Source organism: Choloepus didactylus, chromosome 3 (assembly GCF_015220235.1).
Source record: "Choloepus didactylus isolate mChoDid1 chromosome 3, mChoDid1.pri, whole genome shotgun sequence".
In the NCBI taxonomy this organism is placed as follows: Eukaryota; Metazoa; Chordata; class Mammalia; order Pilosa; family Megalonychidae; genus Choloepus; species Choloepus didactylus.
Genome location: NC_051309.1, coordinates 132,584,431 through 132,602,012, shown reverse-complemented (window position 1 = coordinate 132,602,012; position 17,582 = coordinate 132,584,431). Strand labels below are relative to the sequence as shown.

General features: G+C 41.0%; 1 pseudogene; it reads right to left on the bottom strand.

Annotated features, from left to right (window-relative positions):
- Positions 1-6,304: 6,304 nt before the first annotated feature.
- LOC119528794 lies at positions 6,305-11,128 on the bottom strand (annotated as a pseudogene).
- Positions 11,129-17,582: the final 6,454 nt, after the last annotated feature.

Sequence of the window (17,582 nt, the reverse complement as noted above, 5' to 3'; positions counted from 1 at the left end):
TGGTGATTCTTCCTCCTGTGGGGTTGCTGGAAGAAAGTTCCAAGGTGTGACCTAGAAAGCAAGATAAGGGATAGGCTTTTGCCCATCCTTGCTAGACACTCCAAAATTCTGTATAGACATTGTTCCACTCTTTGAGGATGAGAATCTAAGATAATGCATAATTGAAGTTTTAAAATGTTTACTTGGGTATTAAAGTATTTTGAAGGCTGTGCTTTTCTTTTCTTTTCTTTTCTTTTTCAAGCAGGATATTCTGTTAAATAATAACCTTTTCCAGGAACTGAAACATATTTTTTCCAGTCATTGACATGATAATGACTAAGACTTAGAGGCATTTTGCATTGCTCAATGGAATGCAATAATATGTCAATACACTGAAAAAAACCCTAGAACAACATTTGATGGAAATCTCTCCAGCTCGTCTATTTTAATTTCATCCTGTTTCAACTAATTTAAAAAAATCACCCTTTGGAAGCATGTAAACCAGAATATATGGAGAATTGGTATGTACTTTTGCCTAGTTTTTTAAAATTTAATTTTATTGAGATTGTTCACATACCATACAATTATCCAAAGATCAAAAGTGCACAATCAATTGCTCATGGTACCATCATATAGCTGTGCATACATCACCACAATTTTTTCCCAATTTTTAGAACATTTTCATTACTCTAGAAAAGAAATAAAGACAAAAAAAGAAAACTCAATTCCTCCCATACCCCGAACCACACCCCCCTCCATTATTGACTCATGGTATTGGTATAGTACATCTGTTACTATTGATGAGACAACATTAGAATACTGTTCACTGTAGTACATAGTTTGCAATAGGGAAAAAATATACCTGTATACACTATTTATAGTGTCATACAATTCTTGTTCATGAAAGAGATTTCTAATATTTGTACAGTTAATCATGGACATTGTCCACCACAAGGTTCACTGTTTTATACATTCCCATCTTTTAACCTCCAACTTTCCTTCTGGTGACATACCTGACTCTGAGCTTCCCCTTTCCACCTCATTCACATACCAGTCAGCACTGTTAGTTATTCTCACAATAACATGCTACTGTCGCCTCTGTCCACTTCCAAACACTTAGGTTCAACCCAGTTGAACATTCTGCTCATAATGAACAACCGCTCCCCATTCTTTAGCCTTGTTCTATATCCTGGTAACTTATATTTCATGTCTATGTGTTTACATATTATAATTAGTTCATATCAATGAGACCCTGCAATATTTGTCCTTATGTTTCTGACTTATTTCACTCAATGTAGTGCCTTCAAGGTTTCTTCATCAACCCATTTTTTTAAAGACAGTTTTGTTCACCCATCATACTTTCCAACCTAAATAAACAATCAATGATTCCCTGTATAGTCACATATTTATGTTTTCACCACCATCACCACTGTCTATATAAAGACATCTCCATTTCTTCCACAAAGAAGGAGGAAGAGTCAAAGAAAGTAGAGACAGAAGAAAAAAGAAAAAGAAAGAAAAAAATGTCAGCTAAAAAGCAATGAAAGGAAAGATAGAATTAAACAAAAGTACATTGAAAGAGTCAGACAACATCACCAATGCCAAGAATCCCATACCCCTCCCTTATGTCCCCCTCATATAGGCATTTAGCTTTGGTATATTGCCTTTGTTACATTCAAGGAAGCATAACACAAAGTTTTTGTTACCTATAGTCTCTAGTTTGCATTGATTGTATTTTTTTCCCCAATACCACCCTATTTTTAACACATTGCTAGGCTGACATTCATTTATTCTCCCTCATGTAAAAACATATTTGTACCTTTTATCACAGTTATTGAGCACTCTAGGTTTCACTGAGTTATACAGTCCCAGTCTTTATCTTTCCTCTTTCCTTCTGGTGTCCCACATGCTCCTAACCTTCCTCTTTCAACCATACTCACAGTCATCTTTGTTCAGTGTACTTACATTGCTGTGCTACCATCACCCAAAATTGTGTTCCAAACCTCTCACTACTGTCTTTTCCTTTCTGTTTGTAGTGCTCCCTTTAGTATATCCTGTAGAGCAGGTATCTTGTTCACAAACTCTCTCTCATTGTCTGTTTTTTCAGAGAATATTTTAAACTCTCCCTCATATTTGAAGGACAATTTTGCTGGATATAGGATTCTTAGTTGGTGGTTTTTCTCTTTCAGTGTTTTAAATATATCACACCACTTCCTCCATGGTTTCTACTGAGAAATCTGCACATAGTCTTATCAAGCTTCCTTGCATGTGATGGATCGCTTCTTTCTTGCTGCTTTCAGAATTCTCTCTGTCTTTGACATTTGATAATCTGATTATTAAGTGTCTTGGCCTATTCAGATCTATTCTGTTTGGGGTACAGTGCGCTTCATTGATTTGTAATTTTATGTCTTTCATAAGAGATGGGAAATTTTCATTGATTATTTACTCTATTATTGCTCTGCCCCTTTTCCTTTCTCTTCTCCTTCTGGGACACCCATGACACATACATTCATGTGCTTCATGTTGTCATTTAATTCCCTGAGATGTTGCTCATATTTTTCCATTCTTTTCCCTAACTGTTCTTTTGTGTGTAGGATTTCAGGTGTCTTGTTCTCCAGTTCCTGAATGTTTTCTTCTGCCTCTTGAGATCTGCTGTTTTAGGTCTCCATTGTGTTTTTCACCTCTTGTGTTGTGCCTTTCATTTCCATGTATTCTGCCAGTTTTTTCAAACTTTCAATTTCTACCTTATGTTCACCCAGTGTTTTCATTATAGCCTTCATCTCTTTTGTTATATCTTCCTTGAACTCATTGATTTGGTTTTTGATTTTATTTAGCATATTTCTTTGAAAGTCTTTAATAGATTGTTTCATAGGAGGAAAGGAACAACATAGAGCTGTTTTTCTAAACAAACTCTGAAGGAAGCTATCTGATTCTTTAAACTACATGCATATATAACTGATAGAAATAAAAAGTGAAATCAGAAAAAATTAGGAAGAAAGCAAGATAAATAAAAAATACAAAATAAGATGGCAAAATAAATCCAAATATATCAGTAGTCACAATACATTTAAATGGCTTAAATTTGTCTATTGAAAAAACTGAGCCTTTCAAGTTGGATAAACTCCAACCATAGTCTTTTAAGAGACACACCTAAAAAACTACAGCATCGAAAGTTTATAATTTAAAGGGATGGAAAAAATATATATCCTAGGCAATTACTAAAAAAGGAAAGCCAAAGAGGCAATGTTGATACCAGACAACATAGAATTCAGGGTGTGCTGGTTTGGATATATTATGTCCCCCCAAAAAAGCCATGTTCTTTAATGCAATCTTCTGGGGACAGATTTATTAGTCTTGATTAGGGTGGAAAATTTTGATTGTTTCCATGGAGCTGTGACTCACCCAACTGAGGGTGATACTTTTTGATTAGATTATTTCCATGGAGGTGTGGCCTGCCTATTCAAGGTGGGTCTTGACTAGTTCACTGGTGCACTTAAGAGAGAAGCTAAGAGCCAACACAGACCCAGATGCTTGCTGACACTTAGAGAGGGTTGGACGTGCAAACAGAAGGACATTTAGAGATGCTAAGCTAAGAGATGAAGCCCAGAGTTTGCCCCAGAGAAGCTAAGAGACACCCAGAGACATTTGGGAGAAAGCCTTTTGAAATGCAACCTGGCAGCAAAGGACTCACAGACACCAGCCACGTGCCTTCCCAGCTGACAGAGGCATTCCGGACACCATCAGCCCTTCTTCACTGAAGGTATCCTCATGTTGATGCCTTAGTTTGGACACTTTTATGGCCTTAGAACTCTAAATTTGTAACCAAATAAACCCCCTTTAAAAAAGCCAAAAAAAAAAAAAAAGATTGTTTCATTAAAGTGAAACAATATCTCAACTGTATCTTGATTGAGGTGTGAGTTTGTTCCTTTGACTGAGCCATATCTTCATTTTTCCTAGTGTAGATTGTAGTTTTCTGTTGTCTAGGCATCTGGTTTCCTTGGTTACCCCAATCAGATTTTCCCAGACCAGAACGGGTTCAGGTCTCAGAATGGGGTTATATTCAGGGTGTATCTTAGAAGAGTGACAGACTTTTCTGTGATGTCTCTAGTCACTGTGCTTTTCCTAACCTGCCCAGCAGGTGGCACCTATCAGCCTGTTGCTCCAACTGGTGTGAGGAGGTGTGGACTCCTTGGTTTCTGTTTTGCCTGTTTTCCCCCAGGCTCTGAGGTCTGTTTCTGAAGGGAAAGCTGGGCCCCACCTCCTTCCTCTTAGGGACAGTAATCCCCCTAGGGAGTTATCATCTGTATTTGAATAGTTTCTCTGACTCTGTTTTCTCCACCCCTGTCTGGGTCAGAGTGCTGTGAACTGAAAATGGCTGAGGCTCTCTCCTCTGAGTCCCTCAGGTTGAGAGAGAGAAAAAGGGACAGAAAGCCCCTTTTTGGAGCCAGTACACATCCCCCAGTTTCACTCATCAGCGAGAGGTAACACCTGGTCTTCTGGGCTTCCCCTCCCAGGACAAATGGGTCTTCTGGTTCTTTAAGGTCAGTTGTCACTAAAAGCCTCTGTCTGCTTGTTGGGCGTTTGTAGCTTGTGTTCAGCAGTCCACATTTGTTAGTTAAAAACCCATTTGGAGCTCAGCTGAGCTATATTTGCTCACTCAAATAGTGCTGCTAGATTGTACCACAGTGAGGTTTTGCAGCTAAGCCTGCAATGGGGGGAGGGGACTCTGGGCACGGTTCCACAGCTTTTACTTACAGATTCTGTGCTGTGATCTCGGGCATTCCTCCCAATCCAGGTTGGTGTACAATGTGTATACAGTCACGGTTGTACTCCAGCAGTTGTTCCAAATTATTTACTAGTTGTTCCTCTCTATGCCACCATTTTACCCCTCCCTGCCTAGTTTTTAAATGTAAGAGCTTTTTGATATATTTTTATATATTAGAACATTTAAAGTAGCACTTACATTTAAATTTGCAACATATTTTAAAGACATATGGAATTGCAATGTGTCTACCTCAGTTTTGTAACTACGACAGTCTCTCCTTAAGATAAGATAAGGTAATGGCAGCTGCTTAAATTTTAATCTTTCCATATATCTTAATAAGTGTGTGTGTGTGTATGTATCAACAAAGATAGGAAGGAAAATCACATATTGCCACACTTGTAGCAAAACTAGGGGAAAGAAAAATCTATAAATGTCCAATTACTTTTTTTTTCAAAACAATATTTTCTTTTCATCCAAATCAATTCCAAAGTTTATATACCAGGAAACATTAAAAACATATGTTATGTGAGTATGAAGGAAAAACTTAACTTTAATGTTGCAAGAGAATCCAGTTCATTTATGAAAATTAGTTGGACAATTAAGTTTTACCCAAGAAAATTTTGACTAACCCAAAGAAATCACAGATAAAACATTTTACGAAAAGTATAGATAACAAAAATTGGCATCACAGGAAACTATGATCATCTAATATTTCTTTAATTATAGTTCTAGTTCCATAGATATTTGTGTTATGCCAATTTGTACCAGAGTTAAATGACAGAAAAGGCAACAACTTTTAAATTGGTGGTATACATTTCTTTAAGATTTTTTAATGTAAGGCCATTACAAACACACACACACACACACACACACAAACCACAAGTTGAAAAATGAAGGCAACAGAAAAATTCAGCTTTTCACAACCAAAAAAAATGAGCAGAACATTAAAAATAACTTAGAAAAGTGTGTGTTGTGAAAGTATGTTGCAGATCTGCCTCTCATTGCCTCAAATTATGTCAGTCTATCATTCTAAACAAATCTTTTTAAAGAATGAGAGTAAAAAAATCATTTTCAGCGTATATGTAAGTTCTGTGTTTTATCACTCAGGTATGTTTCTTCAACATTACTTTTTAAAATGGGCCATTTAAAGAAAGACATAATTTTCATTCCATTGAGTTTCATTAAACTTACTTAGGGTTGAATACACAAGAAATGTGCTTTTAATGCATAAAAATCACAGTGGATAGCAGCAAAGGACATGGTGGTGGTGGTGGTGGGAATTAAGGGAGAATCTGATCATTCACATTGTGATTATTTTGCACATTAATGAAAAATAATTCACACTTCTGAAACCTCAAGATATCCCTTTTTAAAGTACCAAAATAAACCCAAGACACCTTGCTGACACTTCCCTACTCCCAAACAAGCTGACTACTCTTTTACACATAAAACTGAAATAGTTATGGCAGCAAAAGATTTTGATAGCAATGAAAGTTTGTAAACTATATTTCCATCTCTTTTACTTTTCCCAAAGTGCAAATGCAGGGTTCTCATAATCTTTCAGTAGTGCTTCTCCTGTAAATAATCCTTCATGTTTTCTGGCAAAGGCAGTTTTTGAATTAGGTCTATTCTGGTATACTGACGTATAACAAAATGGCACAGGTACTGCAAAGAGCACACCTAAATGAACCGTGAAACTGGGCTGGTCAATCTGACAGGGTAAGTGGCAGATCCAGGCAACTGAGACCTTGAATAACAAAAAATTCCATTTTCAGAGTCTCTAATTGGATGTTCAATTAGATCAACTATAGAAGTATGTCCCTCCACATCTGGTTGTTCATAAAAGCTAAACTTACCATTTGAGTGTTCTATTCTAGTGTGAAGTGTTTTGCCATGCGAGTGAAAGTTCAAACTTAAAAGATAAAATGGTCTTCAGAACTATCCCAAACAAGAAAAGAACCATCTGGCACATTTGCTAGCTTCTCTTCTGCTTCCAGCATGTGATGGGCCCCCAGTATCATCCTTGATTTGCAAGTTTTTTCAGCTCCTCTGTAAGGCTTGTCACAACCATAGGACCAGTATTTTGCACAGTCATAAACTCTTGCAACCCCAGGAGCAGAGTTAGGATCAAAATTCAAATGATACCCCAGGCTTTCAGCCACGTGCGCCTCTGTGCCAGTGAGTCCACTGAAGTGCCTTTGGATTTGGTTATTGTACATTGGAGGTAGCAACGAGGAGAGTGGAGGGACATCGTCATGACTCACTCTCGGGCTCTGCAACACAACGCCCGTGGTGCCAATCAACAAGCCACTCAGGGGCTGGTCCAGAAAGGTGTCTGGGGCTCCGACTAAGTCCTGGTCCACCTGACCCTCATCATCAGGGAAAGAGCTCCCTCCCAATTGGGAAGGAACTGCATAAATTTCCATGGGAGAAGAACTGTCCAGGCAGTAGCTCCATGACGCTTTTGACGGGTACATTCCCTCATCTAAAGGCACAGTATACTAAATATACTCCTGAGGCATAAGTCCAGTAACGACAGGCACATGTTCGTCCAGGTGGAGATGCAGGTCTCCTTTCAGAGAGTCTGAGCTCTCCAAGACCGCGCTCTGCTCCTGACACACGGTGTTGGCCTGGAGGTCGTGGAAGTCCTTCCGCACCCTGTTCAGTGTGGGGCTGGGGCTGCACGAGTGCACCAGGGCCCTGACCCTCACCTCCTTCTTGATGCACGTCTCCTTGGAGGTAGTGGGCCGCAGGGGCTCTAGTGGTGGTTGCGGTGTGAGGTGGTGCTCATGGGCTGATGCGCCCTTATGTCCTTGAAGTCGATGGATGCCGATGAGAAGGAGAAGGCGACTTTGTCTGCGGGGCTCCCTGGGGGTGCGCTGCCCTTATCCTTCAGCTTCTGTTTTGCAGAAAGCCGCCTTTTCAATCTGCTCATGAGGCTCTCACTCTTGGATCTGTTTTTTCCACCTCCTTCATCGTCACTGTTGATCTCATGGCTGGCCTATCTTTACCATAGCAGCTACCAAATAAGGAGTCATCTTTTCCAAAATGACTAGCTAGCACTGGTTGCTGAACTACGATGAAATCAGTTTCATCTTTACTTTTATTCAAGTTAAAAGACTTATGGAAAGAACCTAAGATGGCAGCTAAGTGAGACAGGACAAAAAAAAAACTCCGTGAAAAATACTAGAAAAAAAACAGAAGGAGACCCAGAGTACCAGTTTCAGCAATGCACCTGTTGGATGAGGCCTCCGAGCACCACAGGGGCCGTATACTTGGTGTAACCAGGAGTCTGCCTTCCGAAACGAGTGAGTAAGACGGCTGGAAGACCCGCAGCCATGCTGTGGTGTGGGGAAGCCAGGGGTTGGCAGCTGGAGACAAACTGGTTCTTTAAAAAATAAAAAGGGAAAAACCCAGGAGTGGCTGCAGTTGCCCATGGTGGAAACCACGCAGCGAAACACAACAGGAGCAAGCTGAGCCGGCCTCTCAGTGTCGGCCCGTGGAGGATAGCTCAGGGCAGACACCCTCGGGACTAGGGGAGTGCAGGGGAGAGCCGGAGGGAGGGAGAAGCCCTGCGGCTTGTAGCTGGACCCCCGGAGGGCTGGATAAACTCCTGCCCGGAGCCATGCCCACAGCCCAGAGCCCCGCCAGTTGTCCCGGAGCTGGGAAGGAGGAACTGTGAGAAGAGAGGGGGTTGTGGAGATGCCCCGTTCAACCATTTTTGCGTCAGGCTGAGAGTGCTCCAGCACGGCAGGGCGGCCTGGGGCTTCTCTTGAGGGACGGTGCACAATTGTGACATAGCACAGCCCTCCCTCAGCAGAGGTCCTGGAAGATCACAGCTGAGAAAGAGGGCCTACTCAGAAAACCCAGGGACGCTGCGCCAAGTCCGGTGGTTTGTGGGTCAGCGAGAGAGAGGGTCTGGGTCAGATCCAAAATGAAGGCTTAGACTCTTGTGATAGCCTTTAATCTCCAGAAACACCTGGGGGATTGAATATTAAAACTGCCCTGCCTCCATGGCCACCCAGACACACGCCCCACATTCAGGGCAGATGGCTCTAGCAGCACACCCAAACTGAATTCACCAACTGAACCCCGGAAGAATCATTTCCCCACACACTGCAGGGACAAGGTTGGAAAGAGCTGACTTGAGGGGTATAGGTGACTCACAGATGTCACCTGCTGGTTAAGGTAGAGAAAGTGTATGCCACCAACCTGTGTTTCTGAAAAATTACATTGGCATTTTTTTTTTAACAACTCTAAAGAACCCTATCAAGCAAAGCAAATGCCAAGAGGCCAAAAACAACAGAAAATCTCAATGCATATGATAAAAACAGATGATATGGAGAACCCAAGTCCAAACACCCATATCAAAATATCAGAAGACACCCAGTTCTTGGCTCAATTAATCAAAGAACTACAATTGAGGAACGAAAACATGGCAAAGGATTTAAAGGACATCAAGAAGACCATGGCCCAGGATATAAGCGACATAAAGAAGACCCTAGAAGAGCATAAAGAAGACATTGCAAGAGTAAATAAAAAAATAGAAGATCTTACGGAAATAAAAGAAAGTGTTGGCCAAATTAAAAAGATTCTGGATATTCACAATACAAGATTAGAGGAAGTTGAACAAAGACTCAAAGTCCTAGAAGTCCACAGAACAGAAAATGAAAAAAACGAAAGAATGGAGAAAAAAATTGAAAAAATCAAAATGGATCTTAGGGATACGATAAAATAAAACATCCAAACTGAAGACTCATTGGTGTCCCAGAAGGGGAAGAGAAGGGTAAAGGTCTAGAAAGAGTATTCAAAGAAATTGTTGGGGAAAACTTCCCCAACCTTCTACACAATATAAATACACAAAGCATAAATGCCCAGCGAACTCCAAATAGAATAAATCCAAATAAACCCACTCCGAGACATATTCTGATCAGACTCTCAAATACTGAAGAGAAGGAGCAAGTTCTGAAAGCAGCAAGAGAAAAACAATTCACCACACACAAAGGAAACAACATAAGACTAAGTTGTGACTACTCAGCAGCCACCATGGAGGTGAGAAGGCAGTGGGATGACATATTTAAAATCCTGAGAGAGAAAAATTTCCAACCAAGAATACTTTATCCAGCAAAACTCTCCTTCAAATTTGAGGGAGAGCTTAAATTTTTCACAGACAAACAAATGCTGAGAGAGTTTGCCAATAAAAGACCTGCCCTACTCCAGATACTAAAGAGAGCCTGACCGACAGAGAAACAAAGAAAGTAGAAAGAGATATAGAGAATTTTAACAGACATATATGGAACCTTACATCCCAGATCACCAGGACACTCATTTTTCTCTAGGGATCATGGATCTTTCTCCAGAAGGGACCATAGGCTGGGACATAAAACAAGCCTCAATAAATTTAAGAAGAAAAAAGAAAATTGAATATATTCAAAGCACATACTCCAACCACAATGGAATACAAATAGAAGTCAATAATTTTTTGAATTGTAACTCCACTATTTACTTCCTACATGATATAAAATACACAAACTCTAAGGACAAATCAGTGGTTTTGAACTCAACGTAAAATATGTAATTTTTGACAAGAACTATGTAAAGGTGGGGGAATGGAGGAGTATAGGAACATAGTTTATGTGTCCTATAGAAGTTAAGCTGGTATAAAAGAGAAATTGGGGAAGAGGCAATGGGGAGTTAAGAAATGAGTGTAAGGTTGCTGTTTGAGGTGAAGGGAAATTTCTAGCAGTGGAGGGTGGGAAGCTGATAGCATTACAACATTCTATATGTGATTAATCCCACTAATGGAATGCTAGGGAGGGGGTGGAATGGGAAGATTTAGGCTGTATATATGTTTCCACAGTTGAGAAAAAAAAAAAAAAAACAGTCTAAATAGACAACAATTGAATGCCAAGGATGACCCTGGATAGAATCGGATGATGGAGGACAGGAGGCTCAAAGGGACATAGCTGAGACATAAGGAAAAGGAAATATAGAATGTAAGCTTTGTATCATTGTTGAATCTCTTGTACTTCTTGGCTGCACTTAATGGGATTGCATAAAAGAATGTTCTTGTTCATGGGAATTCTATATGAGAATTATAGTGTTTTTTCAAGGAGGTGTGCAGCTAGCTCTCATATGTTCAGAAGACAGAGCAATAGATGATGGATGATAGATAGGGAGGGAGGGAGGGAAAGAAATAGCAGTGGGACAACATGTTAAAGTTTGTGGATCGGGGGATATCAGGGAGGTCAGGGAATGCTGGAGTTCTGTGTATGAGGTTTGTATGGTTTTTGCAACTCTTCCTATAACTTTGAATTGATTCCAAAATAAAATGCTAAAAAAAAAAAAAGACTTATGGAAGGTTTTAAGAGTAATTTTCTTCATTATGACTGGTTGTCTAATCCAGGGGGATCAATTTCTCTGGAGAATATTATCCCCAAACATCTGGAGAGGATGCAATGCTGCATCTATGTATTTTTCCAGCTTCGTTTAACCTTTGCAGCCCTTTTCCGGCAGTGGCAGTGGCAGCTCCACTTCCTCGTCCAGGGCCTTTGTGACAACCAGTTACTTTTAAAGGAGTATATACTTACCCAAGGGCAGCACAGTTGGCTCTGGAGCACCAAAAGGAGTGAAATCAAGCAGGGATTACACAGAAGAGAGAGTGCAGAATGGGGTCAGAGTGTGGTGAAATACAGATAATATTAATTAGCTTTCACCTTCAGAAGTAGAAGTTGAACCTCAAGTTGGAAAATTCTGGGGACAGATCTAAGCCTTGGTAGGCCCCATGCAAGGACTACCAAGGAGTCAAAAGGAAGGAACTTAGGGAGTGTATGAGACTAGAGGCAGCAGTCTGGAGAAGGCTGATAGATTATTTCCAAAGGTGACCATAATACCTCTCCCATACTCCTTGCCTTTTTTTTCATAATATGATTTGGCATTCCTCCCATTAAGAGGGGTAGCCTTGAATCTGGGTTTACACCCTGACTTGCTTTGAGTAATAGAATGGGTGGAAGCGAAGGCATGTGACTTCTGATGCTAGGCCTTAAGAGACCCCACAGCTTGCATTTGTGCCCTGTTGGAGCATGTAAAGAAGTCCAGCTACTCCATTGGAGACAACACAAAAACAGAAAGGACCTGGAAACTTATGGGTCATGAGAGGAGAGAATTGCTGGGGGATAAAATATTGCAAGGAGAAGAAGGCCCAGCATCCAGCCATTCTGGTGGAGGAGCCCAAGGCTATGTTGGAAACTCCTGCCCAAAATACACTTGTTTGAGTGGACCCAGTGGACAGCATATGAAGCAGGGGCAGCCTGTTACAGCTGAGTCCTGCTCAGCTAATCCACAAACATGGGCTCATAAAAAATTTTTAACCATTAAATTTTGGGGTGATTTGTTATGCAGCAATAGATAACTATTAGAGGAAGGTACTTTGGACTTCAGAAGGAGTTAGCCATGGATGTTGGGTGGTGAAGAGATAAAAGAGGAAGTGATTAAGAGTAAAGGATCATATTGAAACAAGATGGACTTGAAGAATAAGAAAAAAAAAAAAAGAACAGAAAGAGCCATTTATTAAAGAAACTGCACTATAGCATCATTAGAAGACACTCTTGAAATAAGAAACTGAGTCCCCAAACTCCTCCTCTGCTCTTGTTGGTCCAGGAAAATGCAACACAAACATGACAGGAAAACAAGAAATAACAACAAAAAACCCCACAGATTCCACTCAATGTTATTCTAATTATAAGGCAGAAAATGAGAATCAAAACATTTTTTGAATGATAACCTGAAAGAAAAGAAAAGCATGATGCAGAGAAAAACTAACACAACCTTTCAAAATGAATTTAATATTATTGACTAAGCAATTGCTGATATAAAGAAACAGCATAAAGCATAAATTCAAAGACTGAAAATAGAAATGGAAAAACAGTAGATATAAATGGGAATTGACTCAGGTCGGGAAAGAAGTTAAAGAAGAAGACAACATCCCAGAAATGAACCCTAAATTACATGGTACCCAACTGTGATGGCTAATTTCATTCATCAATCTGCCTTGGTTATGGTGTCCAGTTGTTTGGTTAAACAGGTACTGGCCTGACTGTTACTGTGAGGGTATTTTGTAGATGGATTTGCATCTATAATCAGTTGATTGCATCTATGTCTAACTGCATCAACATTCAACAAAAAGATTGCCCTCAGCAAGGTGAGGAGTCTCCTCATCCAATCAATTGGAGGTCTTAAAAGCCACAACTGAGAATTTGAGAAACAGGAAAGAAGTATTTCTGCCTTGAGTTCAGCCAGCCAGTCTCCTCTGGGGAATATGGACTTGGCCAGACTTCAGAATCACTATCTGAGTTTCTACCCTGTGACTTGCCCTAAGGAGTTTGGACTTTTGCCAGCAAGGATGCATAAGCCAATTACTCCTAATCTCTCTCTCTCTTTCTCTCTCTTTCTCTCTCTCTCTCATATTCTGACACCCAGAACACCTCTGTCAGCTGGGAAGGCACGTGGCTGGCATCTGCTGGTCCTTTGCTCCTGGGCTGTATTTCAAAATGGCTTTCTCCAAAATGTCTCTGGGCTCCTGTCTTCACTCCTCTCTCTCAGCTCCTATATATAAGCTCTGTTTCTCTGGAAAACCTTGACTAATACACCAAAGAAGAACAGAATTGACCAAAATAATAGCAAGGGAAAGACAATGGACAGGAAAAAAAAAGATTTTTAAAAAGCAAACAAGTAAGAAAGAAAATGTAAAAGAATAAGAAAAAAGTGATAGATATAGAAGATAGGAAAAGAAGATACTGCCTATTTATTGTATATACAATTTGAGTTGCTGAAAAGGAGAAAATCATAGTTAAATAGAATATTTAAAACTAGAATTAAAGAAAACTTTCTTAACATAAAAAAGACCTAAATCTATATGTTGAAATTACTCCTGTTTCCACTAAATACCTGTGTTCTGGTTTGCTAATGCTGCTGTTAGGCAAAACACCAGAAATTTATAAAGGGAATTTATTAAATTATAAATTTAAAGTTCTAAGGCCATAAAAGTGTCCATACTAAGGCATCAACAAGAGGATACCTTCACTGAAGAATGGCCAGTGGCATCCAGAACACTTCTGTCAGCTGGGAAGGCACATGGCTGGTGTAAGCTGGTCCTTTGCTCCTGGGTTGTGTTTCAAAATGGCTTTCTCCAAAATGTCTCTGGGCTCCTGTCTTTGCTCCTCTCTCTTAGCTCCTATGCATCCTTGCTTCTTTCTCCTAGAGCATTCCTCTCTAAGCATCTAAGCATCTGGGGGTCCTTTCTTAGCTTCTCCAGGGCTTCATCTTTTAGCTTAGCATCTCCAAATGTCCTTCTGTCTGCATCTCCAAGCATCTCCAAGTGCCAATGCCTGTGTTGGCTCCTGAGCTCTCTTAAGTAGTCCAGTGAATCCATCAAGACTCACCCTGAATGGGCAGGGTCCACACCTCCATGGAAATAACCCAATCAGAGGTGTCACCCACAGTTGGGTGAGTCACATCTCCATGGAAACACTCAATCAAAAGTTTCCTCCCTAATCAAAAGACTAATAAGTCTGCCCCCACAAGACTGCATCAAAGAACATGGCTCTCTGGGGGACACAATATATCCAAACCAGCACAGCCTGACATTACTGATCCTGAAAGTTCAAGTCAGGCTAAATCCTAGTGAAACTATTGAACATTAAAGGTAAAGAAAAAAGAATATCCTGTGCCTCCAGGTAAATAGATAAAGTCACTTAGAAAAAAAAAGAAAGGGTGGCATAAGACTGATTTTCAACAGCAACATACAAAGCAAGACATAATGTTTGTATGAAGTCTACAGGAAAATAGTTTTAAGCATGCCAGAACACAAGGATGTACTTTTTCTACATGTCCTTTCTAAGGAATCAACTAGAACTGAACGTCATTGGTGTTCGTTGGAGAACGTTTACTAAGGAACAGGGAGTGAGCATTTGAGACTAAAATTTGGAAGAAAAACATAAATATTACAGGCTTTAACAGCTAAAGAATGGAAGGAGAAGAGAAGGAAAAAGGAGAAGATGGAATCAGCTTCCTGGACTGGTCAAAGAGTATATATTTTTAAAGCTAAAAATGAAGAGTAAACACTTGAATAAAAATTAAGAATAAACACCTGAATAAGGAAAAAAGGTGACTTAGGGAATTATATAAAGTTATTAAGATAAAGGTCACTGTTCTAGTTTGCTAATGCTGCCCGAATGCAAACCACCAGAAATGGACTGGCTTTTATAAAAGGGGGTTAATTTGGTTACACAGTTACAGTCTTAAGGCCATAAAGTGCCCATCAACAAAGGATGCCTTCACTGGAGGATGGCTAAAGGCATCTGGAAAACCTCTGTTAGCTGGGAAGGCACGTGGCTGGCGTCTGCTTGATCCTAGGTTGTGTTTCAAAATGGCGTTCTCCAAAATGTCTGCATCAGCTTCCAACTACCATCTTCAAAATGTCTGTCTCAGCTCCAGCTCGCTGTCAGCTCCTTCTGTCTGAGCTCTTACATAGTGCTTTAGTAAACTAATCAAGGCCCGTGCTGATTGGGTGGGGCCATACCTCCATGGAAATTATCCAGAGTTATCACCTGCAGTTGGGTGGGTCACAGCAACACTGAACCAATAGGTTCCAACCCAGTCCACACTAATATGTCTGCCCCAACAAGAATGCATTAAAGAGAGGGGCGGGGCAAGATGGCGGACTGGTGAGCTGTATGTTTCAGCTACTCCTCCAGGAAAGTAGGTAGAAACCCAGGAACTGTGTGGACTGGACACCACAGAGCAATCTGACTTTGGGCATACTTCATACAACACTCATGAAAACATCGAACTGCTGAGATCAGCGAAATCTGTAAGTTTTTGCGGCCAGGGGACCCGCGCCCCTCCCTGCCAGGCTCAGTCCCGTGGGAGGAGGGGCTGTCAGCTCCTGGAAGGAGAAGGGAGAACTGCAGTGGCACCCCTTATCGGAAACTCATTCTACTGATTCAAACTCCAACCATAGATAGACTGAGACCAGACACCAGAGAATCTGAGAGCAGCCAGCCCAGCAGAGAGGAGACAGGCATAGAAAAAAAAACAACATGAAAAACTCCAAAATAAAAGCGGAGGATTTTTGGAGTTCTGGTGAACATAGAAAGGGGAAGGGCGGAGCTCAGGCCCTGAGGCACATATGCAAATCCCGAAGAAAAGCTGATCTCTCTGCCCTGTGGACCTTTCCTTAATGGCCCTGGTTGCTTTGTCTCTTAGCATTTCAATAACCCATTAGATCTCTGAGGAGGGCCCTTTTTTTTTTTTTAATCCTTTTTTCTTTTTCTAAAACAAATACTCTAAGAAGCCCAATACAGAAAGCTTCAAAGACTTGCAATTTGGGCAGGTCAAGACAAGAGCAGAACTAAGAGAGCTCTGAGACAAAAGGCAATAATCCAGTGGCTGAGAAAATTCACTAAACACCACAACTTCCCAAGAAAAGGGGGGTGTCCGCTCACAGCCATCATCCTGGTGGACAGGAAACACTCCTGCCCATCGCCAGCCCCATAGCCCAGAGCTGCCCCAGACAACCCAGTGTGACAGAAGTGCTTCAAATAACAGGCACACACCACAAAACTGGGCGTGGACATTAGCCTTCCCTGCAACCTCAGCTGATTGTCCCAGAGTTGGGAAGGTGGAGCAGTGTGAATTAACAAAGCCCCATTCAGCCATCATTTCAGCAGACTGGGAGCCTCCCTACACAGCCCAGCAGCCCAGAACTGCCCTGGGGGGACGGCACTCACCTGTGACATAGCAGTCATCCCTCAACAGAGGACCCGGGGTGCACAGCCTGGAAGAGGGGCCCACTTGCAAGTCTCAGGAGCCATACGCCAATACCAAGGACTTGTGGGTCAGTGGCAGAGACAAACTGTGGCAGGACTGAACTGAAGGATTAGACTATTGCAGCAGCTTTAAAACTCTAGGATCACCAGGGAGATTTGATTGTTAGGGCCACCCCCCCTCCCTGACTGCCCAGAAACACGCCCCATACACAGGGCAGGCAACACCAACTACAAACACAAGCTTGGTACACCAATTGGACCCCACAAGACTCACTCCCCCACTCACCAAAAAGGCTAAGCAGGGGAGAACTGGCTTGTGGAGAACAGGTGGCTCGTGGACGCCATCTGCTGGTTAGTTAGAGAAAGTGTACTCCACGAAGCTGTAGATCTGATAAAGTAGAGATAAGGACTTCAATAGGTCTACAAATCCTAAAAGAACCCTATCAAGTTCAGCAAATGCCACGAGGACAAAAGCAACAGAAAATTATAAAGCATATGAAAAACCAGACGATATGGATAACCCAAGCCCAAGCAACCAAATCAAAAGATCAGAAGAGACACAGCACCTAGAGCAGCTACTCAAAGAACTAAAGATGAACAATGAGACCATAGTACGGGAGACAAAGGAAATCAAGAAGACCCTAGAAGAGCATAAAGAAGACATTGCAAGACTAAATAAAAAAATGGATGATCTTATGGAAATTAAAGAAACTGTTGACCAAATTAAAAAGATTCTGGACATTCATAGTACAAGACTAGAGGAAGTTGAACAACGAATCAGTGATCTGGAAGATGACAGAATGGAAAATGAAAGCATAAAAGAAAGAATGGGGAAAAAAATTGAAAAAATCGAAATGGACCTCAGGGATATGATAGATAATATGAAAAGTCCGAATATAAGACTCATTGGTGTCCCAGAAGGGGAAGAAAAGGGTAAAGGTCTAGGAAGAATATTCAAAGAAATTGTTGGGGAAAACTTCCCAAATCTTCTAAACAACATAAATACACAA